The sequence below is a fragment of the Oryctolagus cuniculus genome, chromosome 17 (assembly GCF_051225735.1).
Source record: "Oryctolagus cuniculus isolate XC-2025 breed Fujian yellow rabbit chromosome 17, ASM5122573v1, whole genome shotgun sequence".
Taxonomy (NCBI): domain Eukaryota; kingdom Metazoa; phylum Chordata; class Mammalia; order Lagomorpha; family Leporidae; genus Oryctolagus; species Oryctolagus cuniculus.
This window is the reverse complement of record NC_142883.1, coordinates 9,889,684-9,909,808: the sequence shown is the minus strand read 5'-3', so window position 1 is coordinate 9,909,808 and position 20,125 is coordinate 9,889,684.

Below are 20,125 nucleotides of genomic sequence, written 5' to 3'. Positions count from 1 at the left end.
TGGCCCAAGTCCTTGAACCCCTGCACCTGTGTGGGAAACCTGGAGGAAGCTCCTGGCTCCTGGCTTTGGATTGGTGCAGCTCCAGCCATTGTAGCCAATTGGGGAGTGAACCAGTGGATAGAAGACTTATCTCTCTTTCTGCCTCTCCTCTCTCTGTGTTAATCTTTGAAATAAATAAGTAAATCTTTAAAAAAAAATAAAAGTTCACATTGAGTTAAAACATTGTTGAATTTTAGGATTCTTGAAAATGTTATAATAATGCTTCTGTCAACAGCACATGTGAGCTACAGTCCCTTCTACCTCTAACTAGAAATATGAGGTGCTTAGTACCATTTTAAAAACATTCATGGAAATGTTTATTATGAAAAAATTGTGCCCAGATTTCATTTTTTTTTGTCACCAAAACAACTCATCTTAATTCCTTTTTTTCCATGAAAACAAAACAAAAAAATAGATCGGAGCCAGGCCAGTGCCATTGAGACCTGGCAGCTGATAAACCCCAAAGGCCCCTATTCCCCCCCTGGTGCTTACAGAGTGAGCCTGAGGACTCGCCTGGCATCAGGAAGAGACCTGGGCTCCAGAAGGTTGGACTCATTTTCCCATGTGTCACTGCCGGCCTCTCTGCCAGGCTTGGTAGACACCCTGGGGCATTGTGGGGATCTGTGACTATGGGAGCCAGGAGAGACCAGCTTGGGGTCAGTCTGGGTTACCAGAAGACTGCTTCTATCAATCTCTTCCAGCCTTGGACAGAAAACAAGGGGTGATGGGGCTGTGTTTCGAGACAGAGTGATAGTCTCGTAAAATCCAGTGCTGGAAAGACTTTAACTGTCTTCATCAGGAGGCGAGTGCCTGAGGACTTTCTACACTATCAGTCATAGACCTGTACCCTGAGACATACTCATCTGGACATGTATCACCACCAGCCTATTGCAGGCCTGTGCTGCACACCAAGATTGTACAGGGTCAGGTGACTATGCGGCCCAGGTATGACCCAGGGATGGCCTGACTGAGTTGCTGGGGGGCGGCCTCTATTGAGCTCTTACAACCTTGGGCAGACAGCAAAGAATCTTAGAACAGTTTGGGGGATATAGTTCCAGGTGGATAAGAATTGGCATTGAGCAGATTCTAATGGTTGTGGTTCCCAGGCCAGTGCCTGCAGACAGATCATTGAGAGCTCTTTCAGTGCCCAGTGTAGTTCTGTTGAGCAGTCTACACCACAGGCAACATCGTAAGTGGCTGCTAGATGTGGAGTTGGGCAGTGAGCCTACCTCAGCTACAGACAGACCATAGGAAGGTGAACTTTGGTTCTACTCCTGGCTGCACTGGTCTCGGTAGGCTGAGGGCTCTGGATGCAACCCATCAGCACAGCATTTGTGGACACAGGCCAAGGAAACTGAGTTCACCACAGGTCTAAGAAGGGGCTTATAGCTATGGGTTACCCCTTTTTAGGCACTTCCTCATTGTGTACTTAACAAAACATCAGCTGCAGATTAGGGACAAATTGGAGTTTGGGGAGTATTTACAGAATGAGTCGGTAAAGATATACAAACAGGCCGGCGCTGTGGCATACTTGGCTAATCCTCCGCCTGCGGCGCTGGCACCCCCGGTCCTAGTTCCGGTTGGAGCACCGGGTACTAGTCCCAGTTGCTCCTCTTCCAGTCCAGCTCTCTGCTGTGGCCTGGGAGGGCAGTGGAGGATGGCACAAGTGCTTGGGTCCCTGCACCCGCATGGGAGACCAGGAGGAAGTACCTGGTTCCTGGCTTCGGATCTGCATGGCGCAGCTCACCTGCCGAGGCGGCGCCGGCACCCCGGGTTCTAGTCCCGGTTGGGGTGCCGGTTCTGTCCTGGTTGCTCCTCTTCCAGTCCAGCTCTCTGCTGTGGCCCGGGAGTGCAGTGGAGGATGGCCAAAGTCCTTGGGCCTGGCACCCGCATGAGAGACCAGGAGAAGCACCTGGCTACTGGCTTCGGATCGGCGCAGCACGCTGGCTACAGCGCGCCAGCTGTAGCGGCCATTTGGGGGGTGAACCAACGGAAAAGGAAGACCTTTCTCTCTGTCTCTCACTGTCTAACTCTGCTTGTCAAAAAAAGAAAGAAAGAAAGGAAGGAAGGAAAAGAAAGGAAAGGAAAGGAAAGGAAAGGAAAGGAAAGGAAAGGAAAGGAGAGGAGAGGAGAGGAAAAGAAAAGAAAAAAGAAAAGAAAAGAAAAGAAAAGAAAAGAAAAGAAAAGAAAAGAAAAGAAAAAAAGAAAAGAAAAGAAAAGAAAAGAAAAGAAAAGAAAAGAAAAGAAAAAAATACACAGCTGGGCTGGCACTGTGGTACTATGGGTTAAAGCCCTGGCCTGAAGCTCCAGCATCCCATATGGGCGTTGTTTCATGTCCTGGCTGCTCCATTTCTGATCCAGCTCTCTGTTATGGCCTGGGAAAGCAGTGGAAGATGGCCCAAGTCCTTGGACCCCTGCACTCACTTGGGAGACCTGAAAGAGGCTCCTGGCTTCAGATGGGCTCAGCTCTGGCCCTTGCGGCCATCTGGGGAGTGAACCAATAATGGAAGACCTCTCTCTCTATGTCTCTGCCTCTCTCTGTAACTCCGTCTTTCAAATAAATAAAAAATAAATCTTTTAACAAAAGAAAAATACACAACTGAAGGAAAAAAGAATATAGAGGAATGAAGATTGCTTATGGAAAATATGATAAAGTGTAAAAGGAGCAAATATTTGAAATATTATAATTCAAATGGAACTCGAGAATGCCAAGGGCATGGAAAGAATTTCCAAAGAGACAGTCACAGAAAACTTCCCAAGTCTAGAGAAAGATAGGACTACCCAGGTACAGGAAGGTCGGAAGTGACCTGTCAGATTTAAAGCAACAAAGTCTACCCCAAGGCATATTATAGTCAAGCTCTCCAAGGTTATAAATAAAGAGGATTCTTGATGCTGCAAGAGAAAAGATACAAAGAACATGTAAAAGGGTCCCAATTCTCTTGACCACAGGTTTCTCAGAGATCTTCCAGCCTAGGGATGAGCCAGATTAGACTTTTAAGGTACTGAAAGAAAAAAAATTTCTCTCAAGAACACTGTTTCAAGAAAAGTTATCCTGGGCATAGTAAGTTAAACCTCTGCCTGTGGCGCTGACTTCCATATGGGCACTGGTTCATATCCTGGCTCTCCTCTTCTGATCCAGCTCTCTGCTTGTGACCAGGGAAAGCAGTAGAAGATGGCCCAAGTCCTTAGGCCCTGCGCTCATGTGGGAGACCCAGAAGAAGCTCCTGGCTCCTGGCTTAGGATCAGCTCAGCTCTGGTCATTGCAGCCATTTGGGGAGTGAACCAGTGAATGGATGACCTCTTTCTGTCTTTTCCTCTCTCTGTCTGTAACTGTGCCTCTCAAATAAATACATGTCTTAAAAAAAAACTGTCCTTCAGATATGAGACAGTGCTAAAGAAACTGCAAGAAAACAAAAGCTGAGATTATTTGTTAATGCAATATCTGTGTATTAAGAATTCCTAAAAGGGGTTCTTCAAACTGAATGAAGGAAATGCTAACATAAGAATATCAGAAGGTGGAAAAGACTGGAAAGGGTAATGATACAAACAAATTCAGAATGCTCTAATATTGTAAATCTACTTGTAAATATTGTAAATGCTCTAATATTGTAAAATTGTCAATATTGGTATCTTTACTGTGAGACAAAAAACCTTATAATAATTCCATCAAAACAATAAGATAAAAGGAATATTCAAAGGAGTCAAGCATAAGATCAAGAAGTCAAAATGTAAAGAGAAATGGAGCACAAATGTATAGCTCTTTATTATAATTTCTTATCTCTTTGATTTTTCTTTGTCTCATTCCTTGAATTTACAATCAGTGTTATGCTGCGATCATTTCAAGATAACTTGTAGTAGTAAAAAAAAAAAAAAGATTTTCATAAACTTCATGGCAACCACAAATCAAGAATCTATAACATACTTATCAAAAATAGTAAGAAAGTAATCAAAGCACACCACCAGGTCTGGTGTTATATCGTAGTGTGTAAAGTCAGCAATGCTGGCATCCTATGTGGGGGCTGGTTCATGTCCTGGCTGCTCCGCTTCTTATCTAGCTCCCACTAATGGCTTGGAAAAAAGCAGTTGAAGATGTCCCAAGTGTTTGGGCCCCTGCTTACCACCCATCTGGGAGACCCAGTTCAAGATCCTGGCTCCTGGCTCCTGGCTCCTGGCTTTGGCCTGGGCCCAGCCATGGCTATTGTGGCCCTCTAAGGAGTGAACCAGGAAATGGATGATCTCTCTCTCTCTCTCTCTCTCCCCCTCTCTCTTTCTCCCTCTGTAATTCTGACTTTCAAATAAATAAATAAAAAAATTTTAAAGAGAAAGAGGCAACCCACAATCCTGAAAAAGTATTAACAAGAAAAGCATACTACCAGAGTGAATCATATCCACAAATAAAGATTGTAAGAAAGGAAGAAAGAAAGAAAGAAGGGACTACAATTAAATTACAAAACAAATGGCAATAGTAAGGTCTTACTTTCCAAAAATTAACCTTGTACTAAATTCCCCAACCAAAGGACATAGAGTGACTGAATGGATTGAAAAATAGGACCCATTATATGCTGCTTGAAAGAAACTCCTGTCACCTCTTAAGGACACATATAGACTGAAAGTCAAAAGATGGAGCAAGATATCCTGTGCAAATGGAATCCAAAAGAAGGCAAGACTTGCCCTACTTCTATCAGGTCAGTTTTTTGACCTGATAAAAGAGACCAGGCAAAAAGAGACCAGGAAGGTAGAAAGTTCATTATATTAGGATAAAGGGTTCAATTCAGCAACAGAAAATAAAACAGACACACACAGACGCACACACACACACACGTCCCACATTGGATCACCCAAATACATAAATCAAACATTAATAGATCTAAAGGAAGAGATAGACTGTAATACATTAATAGTAGGGGACTTTAATATCCCACGTTTAGAAATGTGAAGATAATATAGACAAAAATTCAACAAAGAAACAGCAGAGTTAAATTGTACCCCAGATAAATTGGACCTAACAGACATCTACAGAACTTTTCACTAAATACCTGAAGAATACACATTCTTCTTAACATTAGATGGAAAAGTTTTCAAGATAGATCATATGATGCATCACAAAACAATCATCAACAAATTTAAAAGAATATAAATCATGTTGACTATCTTTCCTTATCACAGAGCAATGCGAAAATAATAATGAGAAAATATGAGAAAAACTCATAATGAGAAAAACTTAAAACTACACATACATCAAAATTAAACAACTTATGGGGCTGGCTTTGTGGCACAGTGGGATAAGCTGCTGCCTACAATTCAGCTCCCCGCTAGTACACCTGGAAAAACAGCAGAGGATGGCCCATGTACTGGGGCCCCTTCTACCCATGTGGAAGACCCAGATGAAGCTCTTGGATCCAGCCTTAGCATGTCGTAGCCCCAGCCATTGTGGCCATTTGGGGAATGAACTAGCAAATGGAAAGTTCTCTTTCTCTCTCTTCCTCTTCTCTCATAACTATCCCTTTCAAACAAATAAATAAATCTAAAGAAAATTAATCAATTTATGAATAATCAATGGATCTAGGAAGATATCAAGGAAGAAACTGTAAAATTTACTGAAACAAATGGAAATGGAAGCTCCATATCAAAAAGTATGAGAAATAGCAAAAAGGGGAAGTTTACAGCAACCAATGTCTGTAAAAAATTTTTTTAAAAATATTTAAAATAAGCAACTTGACACTGAACCTTAAGGGACTAGGAAAATGAGACCAGATAAAATCCAAAATTGGTAGAAAGAAGCAATAAAATCCAAAGTACAAATAAATAAAGGATGTAGAGTGACTGAACGAAAAACAGGACCCAACTATATATTGCTTGCAAGAAACTCTTGCAAAAAAAGACTGAAAAGTGCAAAATGTCAATGAAAAGAAGAGCTGGTTCTTTGAAAAGAAATAAAGTTGACATACCTTTAGCTACAGTGACTAACGGAGAAGGGAAAGAATTCAAATATTTGAAATCAGAGATGAAATGGAGACATTAGAACTGACACCACAGAGGTAAAGGATTGTTAGAGATTACTATGAACAACCGTATCATAAAAAATTTGATAGCCTGGAAGGAACATATAAATTCTTGAACACATACACAGTTTTTTTTAACCGAGACTAAATCAAAAGGAAATAAACCTAAATAGTTCAATAATGAGTAGCGAAATTCAGTCAGTAATGAAAAATCTCCCATCAGAGAAGTCCAGGATCATATGGCTTCATTGTGGAATACTACCAAACTGAAAGAAGAATTAATGTGAATCCTTCTAAAATTATTTCAAAAAGTAGAAGAGCAGGGAATTCTTTCAGATTCATTCTATGAGGCCAGCTTTACTTTGATGCCAAAACCAGATAAGGACACAACGAAAAAGAAACCTACAGGCCAATGTCCTCAATGGATATAGTCACAAAAATCCTCAGTAAAATACTAGCAAATTGAATCTAACATATTTTTAAAGATTTATTTATTTATTTGAAAATCAGAGTTACAGAGAGGCAGAGAGAGTGAGAGAGAGAGAGAGAGAGAGAGAATGAATCTTCCATCCACTGGTTTACTCCCCAAATGGCTGCAATGGCCAGAGCTGGGCCAATCTGAAGCCAGAAGCCAGGAGCCAGGAGCATCTTCCAAATCTTCCACGTGGGTGCAGGGGCCCAAGGACTTTGGCCATCTTCTCATCTTCTCCTGCTTTCCTAGGCCATAGCAGAGAGCTGGATTGGAAGAAGAGCACCTGAAACACAGACCTGCACCCATATGGGATTCTGTCACTGCAGGCAGTGGCTTTACCTGCTATGCCATAGTGCTGGCCTCCTAACATCGTATTAAAAATATCATTCACAATGTCTAGGTGGGATTTATCCCAGGTATGCAAGGATGGTTCAACATTTGCAGGTCAATAAATGTGATATGCCACATCAACAGAAGCAATGGCAAAAATTATCCTGTGTTCATGGACAGAAAAAATCAGTATGGTCAAAATATGCATACTAATCAAGGTGATTTACGAATTCAGTGCAATCCTTATCAAAATCACAATGACTTGGAAAACCTTCTAAAATTTGTATGGAACCACAAAAGACACTCAATTGCCAAGGTGATATTGATCAAAAAAGAATAAAACAGAAAGTGTTATACTACCTGACTATGGTAATCAGAACATCATGGTATTGGCATAAAAACAGATCCATATGCCAGTTGAATAGAATATAGATCCTACAAGTAAACCCACACTTCCACAGCCAACTGATCTTTGACAAAGGTGGTTAGGGCACACATTGAATAAAGGATAGTCTTTTTAATAAATGGTGCTTGGAAAATTGCACATTCACATAAGAAGAATGAAACTAGACTGCTATCTCTAATCATGTGTGAAAATCAACTCAAAATCAATTAAAGATCTAAATATGTGACCTGAAACTTTGAAACAATTGGAAGAAAATATAGGGAAATGCTTCCAGATGTTGGAATGGGCAAGAGTCTTCTGGATCAGCTCCAAAAGTATAGAAAATAAAAGAAAAATAGACAATCATTGATCTCATCAAACTAAAGAATTTTGCACATCAAAAGAAACAACAAAATGAATAGATAACCAACAGACTGGCTGAAAATATTTGCAAGCTATACTTCTGAAAAGGGGTCAATCTCCAGGATAGATAAGGAGCTCAAACAACATAATAGTAAAAATAATAACAATGATGATATAATTAAAAATGAGGACTGTGTATTTAACACTTTTGCATAAACAGAACCAGGAGATAAGATGTAGCTGGTTTACATGGAAAAGAAAGCTGGCAGAGGACTGACATCAGCAAAAGTACCAGAATGGGATTTTCCAGAACCCATTAAACTCACAGAAACTTCAATTTAAGTAATTATCTATGCACAAAAAAACACCTTCACTAGAGCTAATCAAGCAATAACTACCCCTGCGGGGTATCACAGAAGTAATGTTCTTGAAGAGGATAGGGAGAACAATTTTGCATTACCTCCCTCAACTCCAGACAGTACAGATTGGAGATACTCTCCACATGGGAGAAGGAGAGGGAAGTGAGCCCTCCCCTGTGCCTCAAACTCTGACACAAGGCCTTCCAGAGTAAAACCAGTGCTACTGCCCTAGACAGCAGCCCAATACTTGTGGACTAAGCTTCCAAGATTATCTTAGGGCCAGATAGAAATCTGTAGCTCAAGGTTCCTTGCCTGACTGGTATACTAGGTCTTTAGTCACCCTAGCACCAAGACTCCCTACAAGACTTAGATTCCAGGCCAGCTCAAGGACCATGATGGCCCCAATACCCTGGCTCCAGACTCTCCCTGGAACCAAACTATCCCATGTAGCCCTATGGAGTGGGAGAAAATAGTTGAAAACTATATGAGAGTACATACAATAAGAGATTACTACCTGAAACATATAAGGAACTCAAACAACTCAATAGGGAGAAAACAAATTATCTGATTAAAAAAATAATGAATGGGCAAAGGACCTGAATAAATATGTCTCCTAAGAAGTCATACAAATGGTCAACAGGAATATATATATATATATATATATATATATATATAAATCATCAGAGAAATGTACATTAGAACTACAATGAGATATCACCTCACAATTGTTAGAATGACTAACATCCAAGACAACAGATAAACATTGGAGTATTGGCAAGGAAGGTGATGAAGGAACTCTGTCTCACTGTGCTCACTGTTGGTGGCATGCACATTTGTATAGCCATTATGCAAAGTGGTAAGAAGTTTCCACAGAAAATGGGAAATAGAGCTACCATATAAGCTACCAATTTCACTACTGATTATATATCAAAAAGAAATGAAGTCAATGTTTTGAAGAGATATTTGCACTTCCACATTTATTGCAACATTACTCACAATAGTCTGTAATCGATTTAAGTGTCCATCACTGGATGTATAAAGAAAATATGATCCATGTACACAGTATAATACTATTCAACCACTAAAAAGGTGGAAAATCTTCCGTTTGCAATAAGATAGATGAAGTAAAATACCATCATGTTAAGTGAAATAAACAATGCAAAGAAAGACAAATACCACATGATCTCACTTATATTTGGAACCTGGAGCTGTTGACGCCATTTCTATGGAGAATGGTGGTTAGAAGGGTTTGGAGTGGGTAAGGTGTTGGGAAGGTATTGGCCAAAGGATACAAAATTTTAGTTAGGTTAGAGGAATAGGCTCAAGAGGCATATGTACAACATAGTGTGACTTCAGTTGCTAACAAAATACTGCAGTATTAAAATTATTAAGCAAGTATATTTTAAGAGTTGACACAACAAAAAAGTGAAATAACTTGCATGTTAATTAGCTTGATTGAACCATCCCATTATACCTAAATCTATTGAAGGATCATGTTGTACACAATAAATATATACAATTTTTGTCAATTTAAATTAAATAAAAATGATTGACAGATTCTTGCCAGAAATAAGTAATTGATTTTTGAGTAAATCTAGCTTTTATTTTCTGAAAGGTAAGGACCTATTTACTAGTGATTTCCTTTGAATAATCTTGAACAAGTCAAATACAATATTGAAAAGTTTTTAATTTCCATTTTGATTTCATCTAGACATTTTTTAAAGATGAATTGCTCAGTTTACAAATTCTGCCCTTCCCATTGTTTTACATTTTAAAAGGCGTTTTAACTTCATTATGTTAATTTTTCCACTAATTTTTTTTCCAATGGTATTTGCAGGTTTATGAACATATAGATGAAAAAGTTAGCTGGGTATGATAAGTTTCTCAAAATTTAAAGTATTAAGATGACTTTTAAACTGTTTTCTGCTATAGCAATTTTTGGAACAAAGTTCAAATGATGCTATCAGGTAGGCTATGTTTATAGAAGTATAGATTTGTACTGTAACATTTAGTTGAATTAATTATTATTCATTTATAGCGACAATTTAACTTCTTTTTAAAGCTTTATTTATTTATTTAAAAGTCAGAGTTACACAGAGAGAGAAGGAGAGGCCGGGGGTGGGGGGAGAGAAAGAGAGAGAGATCTTCCATCAACTGGTTCACTCCCCAAGTGGCCGCAACAGCTGGAGCTGCGCTGATAAGAAGCCAGGAGCCAGGAGCTTCTACCGGATCTCCCACGTGGGTGAGGGGCCCAAGGACTTGGGCCATCTCCTATGGCTTTCCCAAGCCAGAGCAGAGAGCTGGATCAGAAGTGGAGTAGCCAAGCCTCAAACTGGCACCCACATGGGTGCTGGCACTGCAGGCAGTGGCTTTACCTGCTACACCACAGTGTCAGCCCCTAACATTTTTTTTAAAGATTTATTTATTTGAAAGGCAGAGTAGCAGAGAAATAGAGGGAGAGACAGACAGATATCTCCCATCTGATAGTTCACTCCCTATATGGCTGCGACAGATGGGGCTGGAACTGGCCAGAGCAGGAGCCTGTTAACCCCATCCATGTCTCATATGTGGGTGGCAGGCACCCAAGTACATCGGCCATCATCTGCTACTTTCCCAGGTGCATTTCCAGGGAGCTGGGTTAGAAGTGGAGTAACCTGGCCCTGAACCAGCATTCTAATGTGAGATGTGGGTATAACAAGCAGTGGCTTAACCTGATGTGACATAATGCCAGTCCTGCCACTATTAATTTTGTGCATGACTATTTATTAAAAATAAGTAAGATCTTCTGATATGTTTGTCAGAGTGGTTTATTATTCTTATAGACAAAATTCTACACACATCACAGAAGCACAGGGATTTCTACTATAATATGATATATGTTCTCCTGAAAAGTGAAAACAATTTGTTTTGCAAATCTGTAAACTAACATTAAAACAAGAGTGTTGGGGGAAAACAGGGCTAAGACAGACCACACAAAACCTATGCAGTGGTACGACCCCAGCACTAACAAAACTAGCTTTTGGTAGTTGTGGAGATAATTTGGGTACTGCCAATCAGCAGCTTATCACATCTGGAGCTGCTTCATAGGATCCTATAATACATAGAGTTAGTACAGTGGAAATGTTGACTTAAAGGCAGTGAGACAATGTAAATGGGAGAGGAACTATGATCAAGGGGTTTTTTAAAGGTGGCAACAGCAGAAAATGCAACTGCCAAGAGTGAAATGCAATGCAAAGCCAGTACATGCATTTTTCTGGAAAGAGGTCCTGACTAGAGTGTTCATTTCTAATGTATTTTCTCTTTTAAATAGAGCTGAAAGTACTTCTTCTGCAGACTGGCTCATGAAGTTTTTTCCTTTCTGCTAAAGTTTATGATTCTCATTTTTTTTTACTATTTCTTTTTCCTCTTGCTTAGTGAAAAGTGCACCTGATGCCAGACAACCCCCAAGTGTATGAGCTTGCTGATGTTATAGAAGCTTGTTTGGTGGCACATTACTTCTGATACTTTCGTGCACAGTAAGATGTTCAAAGAACTTCTTAGAAAGATTCCTGGGTCCTGCTGATGATGCTGGGAGGTTGGTGATTCCTGGGAGGCTGATGATGCCGGATGAACAGACCACCTCTTGAGTGATGAGGCTGCTGCACAGTAGAACTCTCTCCCCTCAAAATGGATGTGGCTCATATTGAACACTGAATCCATGTTTTCAGCAAGAGGTAACACCTAAGAATTTCTCACCAAGGCATTTTGTTGAAGTTTCTACTGCCTTCCAAATGATACAATCTTTCCTCTCAGACAGTTTGGGATCCTAGCAGACTGATTCCCAACGATGCAGCATTAGCACCATGACCTCATCTGAGTCAGCCCACTTTGAGGAATACAGAAAAACAGCAGCACAAAGTAACAGATCTGCATATTTGAGTATATTTTCATACCTATACCAAATGAAATATGTTTCTTCATAAAATCCAGAGCTTTCAGGGGAACTTACATAATTTTCAAAAACTCAGTTTTGTCCAGCTTCTAAATATGATGACTTGCCTAATTATATTTCCATTGATTTGTGAAATAACTACCTCTGATAAGAAAAAAATCCTCTTTGGCTTTAGAGATAAACTTTGAATAAAGTATATGATCACACTATTTTTCTAAGGTATGCAGTTTACCTTATGGAATGTGTTGCATACACCCAATCATATTGTATCTCTGGACTTCCTGCAGCTCATCTGAAAATGGAAGTTTTGGGAAAATGATTGCTAAAATCTATTTCAATTTCAGGGTCCATGGGACTAAAATTTGTTAAGCTAGCCTGGTAGGAATCATTGAACAACATAGGTCAAATGCCTTTTATTTTTCAAACAATTTCTGGATGAGTTAATTAAATCACTTTTCCTGGTTTTTCTTTTCTTTCCATACCCCAAAGATAATATTGAAGAAAAGGAGATTTATCAATGGAAATACAAGATTATTTTTTAAAAAGTAAACAAAGAATTCTTTTAATATTCCCTGCATTGCTCTTAAGGAATTTAATACCTATTTAAGAAGATAAGAAATACAGATTTAATGTCAATGCACAATAATAGAGAGCTATATTTTAAACTCAATATTAGAGGCAGGTGCAGGAGCATAGCAAATAGAAGGTTAGCCCCTGGAGCACCATAGCCACATTTTGAATCCAGAACACATTTTTCATTTCATTGAATCATTCATTCAGTAATTGCTTAGCAAGTACCTATTTTGTGGCAAGTATTCTCCTAGTTATTAGAATTCATTGGTGAGCAGAAAAATGGAGTGGGTGTGTATTTCTCTCTCTCTCCATTTTAAATAAATAAGTAAAAATTAAACAAAGAATTGTTTCCATAAATTGAAAGAAATTGGAGCCAGACAGGAGTTTACTTCAGAGAAATGATAAGGGAAGAAATGGAGACAGTGAGTATGCATATCTCTTTTAAGTAAGTTGGTCATAAATGTCAGAACAGAAAGGACTGTGGTTCGAGGGAAATGTGTAGTTTTGAGACATTTTTCTCTTTTTGTTTACAGAGACTGAGCATGACTTATTCTCTGTGGAAAGAATCCAACTGAGATAAAGACTTTGGTTATATAAGAGGGAAGGAAAATAGATGGTGGCAAGGAGTGATTTTAGGTTTTCCTGCGCATGTGAATCAGCTAAGGATCTTTCACATTTCTGTCCTCATTCACCAGGTCTAGGATGTGACCAAGATATTTCATTTCTAATGAACTTCTTTATTGCTTGAGCATAGGCAAATGATAAAAAGAAAGTAGGAGTTTCAGCTGAATGTAAAATAATTGAAGAATGGCATGGATGGATTTGGGAAACACAGTGATTAGAAAAAGCGAACTAGACGACAAAGAGTTCATGAACAGAATTTTTTTTTTTTTTTTTGACAGGCGTAGTGGACAGTGAGAGAGAGAGACAGAGAGAAAGGTCTTCCTTTTTGCCGTTGGTTCACCCTCCAATGGCTGCCGCGCTGATCCGATGGCAGGAGCCAGGTGCTTCTCCTGGTCTCCCATGGGGTGCAGGGCCCAAGCACTTGGGCCATCCTCCACTGCACTCCCGGGACACAGCAGAGAGCTGGCTTGGAAGAGGGGCAACCGGGACAGAATCCGGCGCTCCGACCGGGACTAGAACCCAGTGTGCTGGCGCCGCAAGGCAGAGGATTAGCCTAGTCAGCCGCTGCGCCGGCCATGAACAAGGATTTTCAAGGTGAAAGAATTAGATATGATAAGAGACCAGAATATGGGGTGCCGTGTTCTAGTCCCGGTTGCCCCTCTTCCAGTCCAGCTCTCTGCTGTGGCCCGGGAGGGCAGTGGAGGATGGCCCAAGTGCTTGGGCCCCTGCACCCGCATGGGAGACCAGGAGGAAGCACCTGGCTCCTGACTTTGGATTGGTGCAGCGCTGGCTGCAGCGACCATTTCGGGGAGTGAACCAACAGAAGGAAGATCTTTCTCTCTGTCTCTCTCTCTCACTGTCTGAACTCTACCTGTCAAATAAAAAAAAAAGTCCAGAATATGGATGATGTGGCATAGAGTCACAATACTCATCTTTACTTAACATCTGAAGAAGAAGATAGCTGATGATATGTCAACATCAAATCTCTAAAGGTCCAAAGCTGAGTGGTAGAAATTACAATGAGGGAAGAAGTTTATTTAATTAATCAATTTTACTTGAGGAGGGGGATGTACAGAGCTTTCCTATCTGCTGGTTCACTACCCAAATGCCTAGCTGCACCAGGCCAAAACCAGAAGCCAAGAACTCAGTGGGACCCAACTATTTGAGCCATCATCTGATCCCTAACAGTGTGCACATTAGCAGGGAGCTGGAATCAGCAGTGGAGCCGGGACTCCAACTCAGACACTCCAGTATAAGATGTGGGTCTCCCATGTGATGTATTGACCTCTGTGCCAAGTGCCCACTGCACAGATATATATTGAGTACCTACTAGGAGCTATCACCAATCTATATATTATAGATATCCTATGGAATGAAACAGTGTTTATGTTCTGGTAAGTTCCTGTCTCTGGAGTTCTGGCTTCGATGTGTGTGATGTTTTATAAAGTATCAAAGACCTGCTATCCTGAATCCTCTTCACCAAATTGAAAAGACATACTAGAGATGAGAGGTTTAGACCGACTTTACCATAACTCATTAAGAAAAAACCTTTGTCACCATGCATTTTTAAAATGAAATTTTGGGTTTGGCTTTACTCGTCATTGAAGCAAACCAAAGTAGTTTGTGGGAAAAAGAGAAATGGAGGTCAATTGATCAGCTCTGAAGAAGGTTGCTTTGGTTTATGTATTCAAAGCCCCAAAAAACTCTTTTATCAGCTGTTACTAAGAGCTCCCTGAATATATGGACCTCAAAATAAAAAAAGACAACAATTGAAGATCAGCAACCATATGCTTTCTGAGAACATAGGGTTAAAGAAGTTCCTGTAACTGGATGGACACTGTAAAAGGAAAAAAGTCAAGAATTTTATCTCTATTGAGCTTGCGTTTCTGTTAAGTTTTTCTGATGTAAAGTGAATATCAGAGAATAAACTAGTAATATAAATGAATTTGTTAGAAATTTAGTGATTTAATTTTCAACGATCATGTAGAAAAATCAGATACACAGCACTCACGACCTGAGTTTGCTCCCTAGCTGTGCTGTTGTTCTATTATTGTGTTTAGTGCTTTTCTCTGCAGAGTGATTTCTATTCTGACTTTGTTTGTATTCCCCTAAAATGTATCCCTGATGTGCTGTCAGTGAAACTGTTCACCTCACTGGATAGGGCCACAAATCAGTTACATAAAACAAAGGAAAATTTCTCTTATTCTTTTGATAAATGTGGATTAGGTTTTGGCATTAACTGTGAGCCCTGAAATATGATGAGAAGGCCAGCCATTTCTTTTGTGTTTTGATGAATACAAGACTGTAGTCTTTACCTTTGAAATCTGACTACAGAATCACATTACACTCCAAAACACTCATATGCCTCCAAAATTTCTTGGAACTTTTCACCCAAAGCCTCCTCTCTACTTTCCTGGATCATTTCTGAGACTTTGATCCTTTTCTTTTTGATTTTTCCTTATCAGTGAGAACATTGGTACTAATGTGAATGGTGAAAATTAGATCAGCACCATACAGGTAGAATTGGAATATTATGATAAATTACAAGAGAGGGGAAGCCAGTTTAGGAAAACAGATTTTCCAAGCTTATAACTAACTCCAACCTTATGAGATAATAAATTTAGGAGTGTTCTTCAACCTTCTTTTGAATTTGTGTGAGCTGATGATAAATCAAAATTTTTCTTTTTCAAAGGAAAGGACCACAAACCATCTTTGGCCACCAAAGAGCTCAGCTCTTAGAAAATATTTTGATGAGCTAAGTGTAAATGATCAGAAAACACACGGGTTGAATTTCTACCAGTATACTCATGGGAGGCCTCCTTTGTGGTCTGTTTAATGAGAAAAAGAATGCAGTTGACAAATAGGGTTTAACTTCTTCTGAATCAAATATTTAGAATCCAATTAAATTTTCCTGTATCTGAAGGAACAGAAGATTGTTTGACCATTTCTCATTTTATCATTTATTTTGACTTTCTTGGTCTTTATTCATCCAGATGCCCAATGAGAAATGAGTAAACTTGAGTAAGCCAACTCTGAAGGTAAATATCCATTGCAGGAACTTTCTTAATAAAAATCAGCTGTTGAAGACTTAGCTCTGTATCTCACGCGAATGTATTCTCTTGGAGAATGTCATTGATGCTTCCCTTTTGTGACATTAATTGGGCCTGTAGGTTTGATGGAAGATTGCCTTTAGGGTTGTCCAGACCAAATTTTGATATAGGTGAATCATTTTTATTGCACATTCATGTCTTTATCCCCTTGCCCACCCTCCCTTTCTCTGTTCCTCTCCCTCTCCCGCTCTCCAAGTATTTTTCTCATCTTCTTTGATGCTCTAGACTGCTTTAAGCTCAGTATCCTAGGATTTCACATTTTCCTCTAGTTTCCTGACAATCATATACTGATAGAGAGATATACTCCTCCTGATGAGGTAGACAGGGACGGGGGAATCCCTCCCCAATATCTAGAGACAAGCAGCTAGCTTCTGTGGGGGATGTTGATGTCGTGTGTTACTCCTTGCAATCAAGATTTTTCCCTGCTGTCGTAACTGATCTAAGTAATGAGAATTCTATGCATCTTGGAGGAAAGTTTCGTGTGATTTCTGTTGAGTCTTAATTGGAAGTATCATCCAAATTACCAATGCAAACCATCTCTTTCCCAGACCAATCATGAGAATGTCCCCTTTTACAGACTAAGACACTGAGACTAAACAGTCAGACTTCAAAATGGCTCTCTCCTTTGGGAGCCCATTTCAGTGCAGCTGGGAGGTTTCTCTTTTTCTTTCACTTTTGCTTTTTCTAGGAATTGCTTTTAGTATTATTGAGATTTTTGCCTCCTTCAGTTTTGTTTTCTTTGTTTTTAAAAGTAATCACTTTAGCTTTACACACTCTTCCTTGTCCAAGCTCCTAATTCTTCTTGGTTGTGAGACATGGGCCCTGCAGAGAAAAAGAATTTTAATAACTGCAGACTCCTGCAACAATGCACTGATATGACTAAGACTCTATTAGCTTATACTCTCTATTACCAATTCCATGGTGTCCACATAGTACATGCAGACTTAACTACATACATTCCTCTTAACACTGTTCAAATATGTTTTAGCTGGGGTAACTTTTAAAAAATTTAAACTTATCAACATATGTAAACCAGTAGAACATATAAAATTACAGCAGAATTCGGCCTTTCCAAGGATCTAGGCAGTCACCATGTTCCCCTCTATAAGTTGCGTTACTGGCCTCAATTCTGCTCTTCTTTTTAATTTTTAAAAAAGAATTATATATTTATTTGAACAGCAGAATTACAGAGAGAAAGAGAGAGAGAAAGAGAGAGTTCTTCCATACACTGGTTCACTCCTCAAATAACTGCAATGGCTTGAGCTGGGTCAGGCTGAAGCCAGGAGCTTCTTCTGGGTATCCCACTGCTTTTCCCAGGCACATTAGCAGGGAGCTGGGTCAGAAGTGGAGCTGCCAGAACTTGAACCTGTGACCATATGGGACACCAGCATTGCAGCTGGTGGCTTTACTTGCTGTGCCACAGTGCCTGTCTCTGATCTCTTCTTTGAGTCGCTAACCTTTGACTTGTGACTTTGCAGTTTTGCCTACCATAATAGTAGACTGTATTTTTCTATTACCTGACCTTGAGTTTGTCTCTGGTCAATGAAATTTTAGTGGGTATAAAATGGCTAAATGTTTAAAAAGAATTTAGGTACTTGGGCTGGCCATTTATGTGTCTCCCATCAACATGAGAAGAATATGCCCAGGCTGGCCCAAGAGAATTATAAGACATATAAGGAGAGTTGCCCTAGCCGAACTGCTTCTGATGAATCCAGCTTAGGGCATCTGACTTCTAGTAACATAAGTCCTTTCCAAGATCAGTATAGCCATCTAGCTGAGCTTAGCTGAGATCAGCCAACCACTGCGTAGTCACAAATGCAGGATGTGGATACATGCTTATTGTTATGTGCCGCAAGTTTGTGTTTTGTTTGTTATGCAATATTACTGTGGATGTGGTCATGGACAAATCCTGCTCTATCTTCCTCCTGGGCAGTTATAGCTGGGGATTTGGATGGGGTCCTCTGTGCACAGTTTTTAAAAAATCTGTATTTGAAACCAGGGACCTGGAACTCAATCTAGGTCTCCCTATTGGATGGCAGGGAACCAAGTAGTTGGACCATAATCTGCACCTCCCGAATGCACATTAGCAGGAAATCAGATTGGAAGTAGAGTAGCCAAGACTCAGACACCCCATTATGGGATGATGGTGTCCCAAACACAATTTAACTGCCACACCAAATGCCTGTCTACTTTCTGTCTTTATAAATTTGACTATTCCAAGTATCTCATATATTGCAATTCTACAATATATGTCTTATTTCACTTAGAATAATGCGCCAAGTTCACTCATGTTTAACATCTAACAGGTTTTTCCTTTTTTCTTAAGGCTGAATAATATTCCAAAGTATGTAAATACCATATTCTCTTTATCTATTTGCAGACAATTGGGTGGCTGCCACATTTTGGCCATTATGAACAATGTTCCTATGCACATGGGTGCATAAATATCTTTTGATGACATGTTTTCAATCATTTGGGAAATGTACCAAAAAGTAGAATTACTGGACCATATGTCAATTCTATTTTTAGCTCTTTTAAGGAACTGCCATGCTGTTTTCTATAATAGATGTTCCACTTTGCATTTCTACCAACAGTGCCTAATGTGTCTGATTTCTCCAAATCCTCATCAACAATTGTTATTTTCTGTTTTGTTTATTTTTTTAAGTACCATACTTTTGTTTAGCATTCCCTGATGATTACTGATATTGAGCATCTTTTCATGTGCTTGTGGTCTTTTGTGTATCTTCTTTCTAATTTACTTTCCAAACTTCAGTAAATTTAGATTGTATTTTTCTACTTTTCCCACCTGTTCCCCTTTTCTTCCAAAGAAAACAAAATCCACCTTCCTCAACATGCTTCTGAGTATATTGAATATAGGAGGTCAGACCAAAAAGTCTCTGCCCAAGTTATTGTGTAATAAGGTGAGGAAGCTCATGTAGTTGAGGCCATAATATTGCAATATGTCCGGTCAGCTACAGCTATAAGTCTACATGGCTTCACCAAATTGTCAAACAGCATGAGCAACTGCTTCAAAGGAGCCTAATTCCCTATCTCCCCCAAATGGTAACTACTATCAACATGTCGTTTTCACATTTACCTTTTCTCTTTGTAATTAAAGCTCAATGTTTTTCATAAATTCCAGAATATCCCATCAATGAAGCAGAGTACCCTCTTTGGTATGTGAATTGATTTCTTCGTGAGGACAGTGTACACATTTAAAAAAATATCTACACTGGAAAAAGTGGATTCAAAATGTAGCACATGCAATTTATGCTTTATATGAGAAATATATTTCATCTAGCAAACATTAAACAGTGAAGCAAGTTTTGAAATTGTTGTAGATCTTTTATCTTGGCAAAGATTAAGGGTCTTTAAAATCTGTTAAGTTATACAATTTTGGGGGCCGGTGCTGTGGCGCAGCGGTTTAACGCCCTGGCCTGAAGCGCCGGCATCCCATATGGGCACCGGTTCTAGTCCCGACAGCTCCTCTTCCCATCCAGCTCTCTGCTATGGCCTGGGAAAGCAGTAAAGACAGCCCAAGTCCTTGGGCCCCTGCACCCACCTGGGAGACCCAAAAGAAGCTCCTGGCTCCTGGCTTCAGATCAGTGCAGCTCCGACCATTGCGGCCATCTGGGGAGTGAACCAGCGGTTGGAAGACCTCTCTCTGCCTCTACCTCTCTCTTAAATCTTTAAAAGAAAGATATACAGTTTTTATTGTCTTTTGAGCAATGGTCTCTAACAGCTTTGTCAGAGTATCTATTCCTGTTGCAGGAAATAGACCTTGAACAAGTTTCTGCCATCACTGGAAATGGCAGATAATTTTGTGAAAGAAAAAAAAATTCTATAACTTATATATAAATTTGGTGTTTATTTTAAGTCTGGCTAAAAATAGCTATAAAAACTCTGTGTGACATGAAGTAATTCAGAGTTTAGAAGC